The sequence below is a fragment of the Salvelinus sp. IW2-2015 genome, linkage group LG8 (genome assembly GCF_002910315.2).
Source record: "Salvelinus sp. IW2-2015 linkage group LG8, ASM291031v2, whole genome shotgun sequence".
In the NCBI taxonomy this organism is placed as follows: domain Eukaryota; kingdom Metazoa; phylum Chordata; class Actinopteri; order Salmoniformes; family Salmonidae; genus Salvelinus; species Salvelinus sp. IW2-2015.
Genome location: NC_036848.1, coordinates 365914 through 374916, shown reverse-complemented (window position 1 = coordinate 374916; position 9003 = coordinate 365914). Strand labels below are relative to the sequence as shown.

Genomic DNA, 9003 nt, shown 5'->3' with positions numbered 1-9003 from the left:
AGGTGGCTGATGAGAGTCCTGTTAACCCTGAGGCCATACTAACCTGTAGAGGTGGCTGATGAGAGTCCTGTTAACCCTGAGGCCATACTAACCTGTAGAGGTGGCTGATGAGAGCAGCCAGGGTAGTCCTGTTGATTTTAGGTAAACTACGGATGATCTCCTTGTATCTGTCCAGACGCTGGTTCTTATCCTTGGCTGTTCCTATAAAAAGGCACAAACAGGAAGCAGTTAGATTTCAAAAAGATACATTGTGGTACATCCTGACCAGTGACAGCTTGATGGAAGCCCTATAATTCTAAGGGGACCAAGAGAACTAAGGTCAAGTGATTAAGTCAGAGACACAACTTAGAAAACACAACAAAATAGTAGCTTCATGTGTGTGCTATCTGTGATGATAACTTAAAATCTCTTTTGCCAGAGACACTTGTACTTACTGACAGCCTCCTTCCATAGCTGATGCAGGTCAGCCATGAAGATGGGGTCGTCCATCTCCCTGAAGAACCTCTTCAACACGTCAGTCACATCCTCTATGAAGTTATCCCCGATCCGGAGCTTGACGTTCCGAGCATCATTCCTGAACTCCTCCATCAGTAGCTTGATCCTGGACGTGGCTCCGTTCTTCCTATAGATCCCCTCATGACCCAGACCTGACGAGCAGATCACACATCAGATCCAGTACATCAGTCATCAGCTAGTATCTCATGTCTCTGGCTGGTGTAAAGTACAGCTAAACTGTGAAAAGAAACCCTACAGTACACAGGCCAATGCAGAGTTATAATGAATGGATGAACTATTTATAAACCCCTTTAAGGTATACAATACCAATGTATACTTTAATATAAAAGGATTACCTCCACTGAAAATGCATCAAATGCTATGGATCCTATCACGGATCCACAAGATGCCTGGAAAACGTGTCCTTTTGTTGTTGATAATGCAGAATACTCTATCCCTTACCATACTGTGTAACGGAATAGAATATCCAGACTCCTCCTTTACCATACTGTGTAACGGAATAGAATATCCAGACTCCTCCCTTACCATACTGTTGTAATGGAATAGAATATATCCAGACTCCTCCCTTACCTTACTGTGTGATGAAGGCGATGCAGCTGTCTACGATGATGGGGATATCATTCCTGCTGAGCTGCTGTTCTCTCAGGGTTTGCCCTTCCCTCCGCAGCTCTCTGGATGTCTGCGTACCACAGGGAGAAGTCTAACCACCCATCCCCTGGAGGTGCAGCGTCCTGAGGGGGGGGGGGGACACGTCGATACTCGCAGAGTGAAGGTTAGAGAAAATACTAAATCACTTAATGCTCCAAAAAAAATACATGTTAAATTATTTCATTCTGGAATTTCCCCCCCTAGCTGGGGGCAAATTGGGAATGATTCCAGATGAATATTTGACCATATTAGTTTAGGCCAAACTAGCCACGATATGTTAATACTTGTTAATACAAAAGAGAAAGGCAGAGAGACTGAAACCAACCTTCCTTTTTCAACCAAAACCAGAATTTCCTTCTTCTCATGGTTTGTGGTTCTCAGTTACTATACCTAGGAGACAAACACAGAACAAATGGAAGACGGACACATCATTCATCAGCAGACAGTTGCTTTCAAAGAAAACGGTGCTTGGGGTAGTTAAGGCAGAGAAATGTCTCAAGCTGGCAGTAGGCTTTTTCTTTATAGTCGGACGGGTTTTGAATGACTATAGTACCCTCCTTTATTGCAGTTATTACAATCCATAGTCAGGGCTAAAAATGTCTCAGTGAGGAGTTACCAAAACGTTATTTGAGAAACTTACATTACCACACAGTGCCAGTAAAGCTTTGGTCAGGACAGGAGACTCACTGAGCTCTTGCAGACGTTTAAGGTTGATAATGTCCTCAGCTGCTCCGTCGTTCCCTGGGCAGATGAAGAGGRTAGACTTCTGAAGMACAAAATATCCCTCTTTCCACTGAGAAGGGTCTCGCATGGCRTTGTAACGCAGSACTCCCACCCGCTCAAACTCCCTCGCTAGCAGGCAGTGGCAGCTTAAAGGTGTGGCGGCCTGAGGAAGACAACACTGGAAGTGGTTAAAGTACAGGAGGGAACACTGAACAGACACATCCCAGGCTAGTACAGGACATAGACAGTGTTAGTTAGAAAGGAGGGAACACTTCACTGTAACCCACCATTATGCACACATAGGGACATTACAACGTTCTGAGCTGGAAGAGCGGTAACTACGTCAGTAAAGCTGAGAATRGGCATCATCAGTGTGCAGGCATTGCACTCTTTTGGGATAGAAAGTKATCTCATACCTTTCCAATGGCCTTGACCCAACATTGCAGTGCATCAGGAGTTTCCAATCCAAACTGATAGAGCTTCTCTGAGGACAAGTACAGTTGAAACGTATAGAGAAACCTACAACAAGACACAGGAACATAAGTGAAGGGCATTAGATCAACACTAGTTGGTAGATACCTGTACATTGAGTGGCAGTGATATAACCATTTCATGCTAAATGTACATTTTCTCCACGTGCGTGTTTGAAATGGACAGTATGATTGGCCGCCTACATTAGTTACTGTGCCATGATTGGTCCTCTAACCTGTCAATGAAGCCGTTGTTGTTGCAGGAGTCCGGCCTGCTGACCCCCAGACAGACGATGTCWTTGACGTTGATCTTCATGCTKGGATCAGGACATCGGTCAGACTCATAGAACAGAAGAGACCTCTCCACCGTGCACCAGTACTTCTGGAAATCTGGMGGGCAAATAACAGCAAAAATATAAGCTGTTACTTTCTAAAATAGCGTTGCCGTACTTCAGAATCCCGCTCATCCCTCGGCGATTAGAGAGAACAAACGTGAAGAAGCCTGGAAATCGTGGTCCCTTTAAAATTAAAACTTTTGGAATTTTTATGATGGGCTGTGTTTTTAGAGAGAAATAAACTACAAGTAACTATGAGTAACTTCTAAATCACAAAACTCTGTTTTACTGTAGAGACTCCAGCCACTAACAGTGAGTAGTGTATTTCCTAACAGAACAGTATTGGCCCAGTCAGTATTTGGTTGTATAAAGTGCTTTGTTCTCTACAGGCCTTTATGCCGATGTTACTGAGGAGGCAGTATTTCTCTATTCAATCTGTGCCAAGTGGTGTGCTGTTAGCACCTGCCAACACACACACACACACGTGCYCGCGCACACGCACGCACGCCTACCTTCTCTGGTTTTCCTGGATAATGTCCCTTTGTTCGTTGAGGCTGACTTGTAGAGGTAGCCGGAGTGCAGCACAGCCTGCATGATCTCATCATACACACTGGGGTCTGAGAAAACAGGGAGGAACAGACAAACAAAAAACTGTTTTTGACACTGCAAAAAAAATAAAAACATGAGTAGGGTTCTAGGCAAACAGGACAAAACATTAAGTCATACTTCATAAAGAGTTTCATGAATAAGCCATAATAAATGCATTTACAAGATTATAAATGATCAGATAAACGGTTATGAATTGAAATGTAGATGAAGTTTCTAAATAAGTTTTCCCTCCAGTGTTCTAGTTGTGCCGTTTCAACAGAGATAGCTAGTTGTGCTGTTTCAGAGATAGCTAGTTGAGCCGTTTCAACAGAGATAGCTAGTTGTGCTGTTTCAGAGATTGCTAGTTGAGCCGTTTCAACAGAGATAGCTAGTTGTGCTGTTTCAGAGATAGCTAGTTGTGCTGTTTCAGAGATAGCTAGTTGTGCCGTTTCAACAGAGATAGCTAGTTGTGCTGTTTCAGAGATAGCTAGTTGTGCTGTTTCAGAGATAGCTAGTTGTGCTGTTTCAGAGATAGCTGGTTGTGCCGTTTCAACAGAGATATTTTACTCCTACAACACTAGAGGTAAACATGCAGAGGAAGACCAAACTGTTTCATCACAAAGGCTCTGGGTTGTCTATCAAACCATGAACCCTGCTGTAATTACTTGAAAGCTTTTTCCAGAGAGCTGCTGAGCACACTACATTATACTGCACGGTCGCAAAATAGTCACATAATGCATAAAAAGTCCAGCAGGCAAATAAAGCCTGTCCCCTGTCTTACCTGAGGTGCCTTGCGGGAGGGAGTATTCCTGAGACAGATGCTTGTCATATCCATTAGAGGCAGCGAGGCGGGATCGGACAGCCTCTGCCTCGGTGAAGATCTGGGTGACCGTCTTCAGCAGGTTRTGCTCYGTCACAGCAGTACACAGAACCTGCAGGGTAGAGAGAGAGAGGGAAGCATTAGGGGATATATTAGGGTGACGCAACACACACACAGCACATACGTACCACTAAAAGCATCCACAGACATTCAGCCTATAGTCCAAAAAGTCCCCTCTCCATTCAACTGGCTCCCTTTCATCTCCTCCCTCTAATTGTTTTAGTTTCAAAAGCACATTCCATGTCCTTGTTGTTGGGATAAAAGTCTGGCTACATGCTAGCAACAGGCAGCTACAGCCGTAACTTGAACCCTAGTATAGCATGCTAGCACAGGCAGCTACAGGGATACAGTAACTTGAACCCTAGTATATGATGCTAGGCTACGCAGCTTACAGCCGTAACTTGAACCTAGTAAGCATTCGCAACAAGGCAGCTACAGCGTAACTTGAAACCCTAGTATAGCATGCTAGCTACAGGCAGCTAAAGCCGTAACTGAACCTAAGTATAGCATGCTAGGCTACAGGCAGCTACAGCCGTAACTTGAACCCAGTATAGCAGCTAGCTACAGGCAGCTACAGCCTAACTGAACCCTAGTTAGCAATGCTAGCTACAGGCAGCTACAGCCGTAACTTGAACCCTAGTATAGCATGCTAGCTACAGGCAGCTACAGCTGTAACTAGAACCCTAGTATAGCTTACAGGTACTAAAACTACCACCGACACCATCTCGTCTAAATGTGTACCCTTACAGAAAAACACATGTGAAATTCATGTGGTTCTTCCCGTAAGGGTAGTGTGCCACAATGTGTTTTTTACTGAGACACACAGAGCAGTCAGCCGTGTGTTTTTACTGAGACACACAGAGCAGCCAGCCGTGTGTTTTTACTGAGAGACACAGAGCAGCCAGCCGTGTGTTTTTACTGAGAGACACAGAGCAGTCAGCCGTGTGTTTTTACTGAGAGACACAGAGCAGCCAGCCGCGTGTTTTTACTGAGACACAGAGCAGCCAGCCGTGTGTTTTTACTGAGAGACAGAGCAGCCAGCCGCGTGTTTTTACTGAGAGACACAGAGCAGCCAGTCAAGACAGATAGTCATTTAGTTATTATTTCATAACAAACTAGAAATGTTCTCCATTCGTACACCTTGTAGACTAATAACAAGGGTTTATGATAAGAATATAGCCTATACAACACACCACATGGGGGTGGCAGGTAGCCTGGCGGGTAGGAGCGTTGGACTAATAACCGAAAGGTTGCTGGATCAAATCCCCGCGCTAAGAAGGTAAAAATCTGTCGTTCTGCCCCTGAGCAAGTCAGTTAACCCACTGTTCCTCGGGCGCCATGGATGTCGATTAAGGCAGCCCCCCCCCCCACCTCTCTGATTCAGAGGGGTTGGATTAAACGCAGGAAGACACATTTCAGTTGAATGCATTCAGTTGTACAACTGACTAGGTATCCCCCTTTCCCCTGGATCCTGTTATAGCAGCTATACATTTGAAAGCTATACAATGTGTTCATGTACCTTGAGCAGCTCCTCCTGTGTGTTGAAGTTGGGGTGGGGGAGTCGGTAGCGCCCCTCACGGTACTTATGGATGATAAACTCTCTCCGCTGGTCCGGTGTGGCATCATGGTCTAACTCGTCAGCTGGAGATAACCTGGCCGCCCAGAACTCATTGGCTCGGTCGTTCCCCAGCATTATGAAGAGCTGATGAACACACAAACGCAGAACAGATTCCACAAAAAAACACAGAATAATCAGAACTCATGAGGTCCTGACTATATTCACAGTCTATCATCGGACTGTCAACTTAAAAATGTACAAAACATATTTCAACTCTGTTCCAATATAATGGATTTGTTGGAGGTGAAAATGGTGAGAAGTCCTTGATACACAACAAAACAAACAAATTTCAGTATCCCGGAAAATATTTTGCCACTTAACTGAAATAAACGTGAGCATTTCCCCTGACTTTCTCCCTCCACCTTCCCTGAAGAAGCCTTCTCGTCCCTCTCACCTGCACGATCTCATTGCTCCACACGCTGGTGTCCAGTTTCAGGCTCTGTACTTTAGACACCATAGTCCCCAGACCTCTGTGTTGACCTGCAGAGGAAAAGGGACAAAAGACCTCCATAATCACTCTCCTGGCACTAGACAGTGGTATTGTGTTTGTAACAGAACACTCGGGCGCTGCCTCGCTAGAGAGAACCACGAGACAGAGAAATTATGTGTGTATTTGGAAACATTTCCATAGTAACATTTCACTTCACCTGGCACAGGTGGGATAAAAACAACACAGGTGAGAATGAAACGGTTGTGGCTCATGACAATAGGCTGATAGCATTGGCAGCTGTTGGCCAGGTGTCTTAGTTATCTCATCAGTCACACTCACCAGATGGGACCCAAAACCCAGCTAGGCCCTCTGGCATCAAACTGAGGGGGAGCCCGCCCCACCTATACAATAGTAGGGGAAACACTGTCTCACCTGCACAGTTCTTACAGATGACAACACAGAGGTTTATGGAGGCCCAGTCTGGGTTGACTGCTTGGCAGTCAGCACAGAGCTTATTAAACCTGTTGGACCAGATCTTCTCAGCCACCTCGTAGTCAGACAGGGTCTCTGCTATGGACTCCTGTACAGCTTCCATCCAGTCCCTCTTATCCCGCTCAGACTCAGCTGTGAAACTACAGGGACAATCAGTCACTCAATCAATCAATCAATCGTCAATCAATCAAAAACTCTTCTGGCTCAATCAATCAAACACAATTGTCTCCGTTTTCAGGGATTCAAAAACAACAGTGTAGGAACTTTATTTAACTAGGCAAGTCAGTTAAGAACAAATTCTTATTTACAATGACGGCCTAACCCGGACGACGCTGGGCCAATTGTGCGCCGCCCTATGGAACTCACGGGGGGAAGTGATTCAGCCTGGATTCGAATCAGGGACTGTAGTGACGCCTCTTGCACTGAGATGCAGGGCCTTAGACCGCTGCACCACTCGGGAGTCCCGAGTGATGATGAACAGAATGTATTTGTTGACAAAACTAGAGAAAGGTGTATAAGTGTTATTACCATGTCAGTAAACAACGTACCTGAATGTTTTGTAAGGAGTGATGAGGTCAAAGCTTTTTCCTTTGCCGTCTCTAATCGTAGCTCCTCTGGCCTCGATCAGCGTAATTCCAATCCCATTCCTAAAACACTGTTCAGTCTTGTACAGCCAGACCTGCTCTGTGTTGATGGCCACGTAGACTTTTGACTTGGTCCCTTTGAGCTCCAGAGGACCACTCCTCTGACAGTGGCTGCCAGGACCGAAGCGAGGGCGCCCGAACACAAGCTGTTCCTTCACCCTCCCCTGTAGGATACTGCACCACTGATGTCTCTGCACTGAGAGGGGACAGGTAGAAAGATGTCGGTTGGTATTACAATTTATTTTATTTTTTTATAAAAATGGTACAGAAAATACCAGGTATTTACTATGAAATTATATGGTAATTACACAAAAACAATATGTGAATTTATTGTTTGTGTCGTTTCGATTCAAACCAAGTATCCTTTTTCTACCAGTCAGTTACCAATTGTACCAGAAACTATCTTTCGATACCAAATAATTTCCTAAAAAGATAAATACCAGAGGAATCAGTAGGCTAAAAATAAAGTTGTAAACGAGATGTTTTTACTATGAGATTATGACAGAGGCTATGTTGCTTGTTAAGTGCTTTGTTTACCTTCGTTATCAGCCCGGAAGACAAACGTCCTGTGACTTGTCACTATCTCAAATTTATTGTCTTTGGCCATGCGGGCCATCTGTATCGCGGCCAGAGGAATCACTCCTTTGGGGTACGGGTCCTTGGAGAGAATAGTAAAAGAGGGAGAAATATTGGTAAAGAGACAAATATTGTCATGAAAAATGCTGATTATCTCAATGTGATACAGTCCATCATTCAGGAAAAAAAGCCTACCTTTTCACTGCCGAAGTACAGCAGATTTTTGCCATCAAACTTCACATAGCGTTTCTGGAATACATAGTTCCTAGAATGACAAATACAAAAATTATCAGACTGTCATACCACTGCTTAAAATATATATATACACACACACACAGTTAAAGTTGGAAGTTTACATACACCTTAGCCAAATACATTTAAACTCAGTTTTTCACAATTCCTGACATTTAATCCTAGTTAACATTTCCTGTCTTAGGTCAGTTAGGATCACCACTTCATTTTAAGAATGTGAAATGTCATAACAGGAGAGAGAATAATTTATTTAAACTTTTGTTTCTTTCATCACATTCCCAGTGGGTCAGAAGTTTACATACACTCAATTAGTATTTGGTAACATTGCCTTTAAATCGTTTAACTTGGGTCTAACGTTTCGGGTAGCCTTCCACAAGCTTCCCACAATAAGTTGGGTGAATTTTGGCCCATTCCTCCTGACAGAGCTGGTGTAACCGAGTTAGATTTGTAGGCCTCCTTGCTCGCACATGCTTTTTCAGTTCAGCCCACAAATGTTTTATAGGATTGAGGTCAGGGCTTTGTGATGGCCACTCCAATACCTTAAGCCATTTTGGAAGTATGCTTGGGGTCATTGTCCATTTGGAAGACCCATTTGCGACCAAGCTTTAACTTCCTGACTGATGTCTTGAGATGTTGCTTCAATATATCCACATAATTTTCCTGCCTTATGATGCCATCTATTTTGTGAAGTGCACCAGTCCTCCTGCAGCAAAGCACCCCCACAACATGATGCCTGCCCACCCCCGTGCTTCACATAACGATGCGTCATTATGGCCAAACAGTTTCTATAGACCAGAGACATTTCTCCTTTTGTCCCTATGTGCAGTTGCA

The 9003-nt window shown here is 44.3% G+C and overlaps 1 pseudogene; it reads right to left on the bottom strand.

The window, feature by feature from the left end:
• Positions 1–9003, bottom strand: part of LOC111967067 (arf-GAP with Rho-GAP domain, ANK repeat and PH domain-containing protein 3-like) — a 63728-nt pseudogene that overhangs the window by 21630 nt on the left and 33095 nt on the right.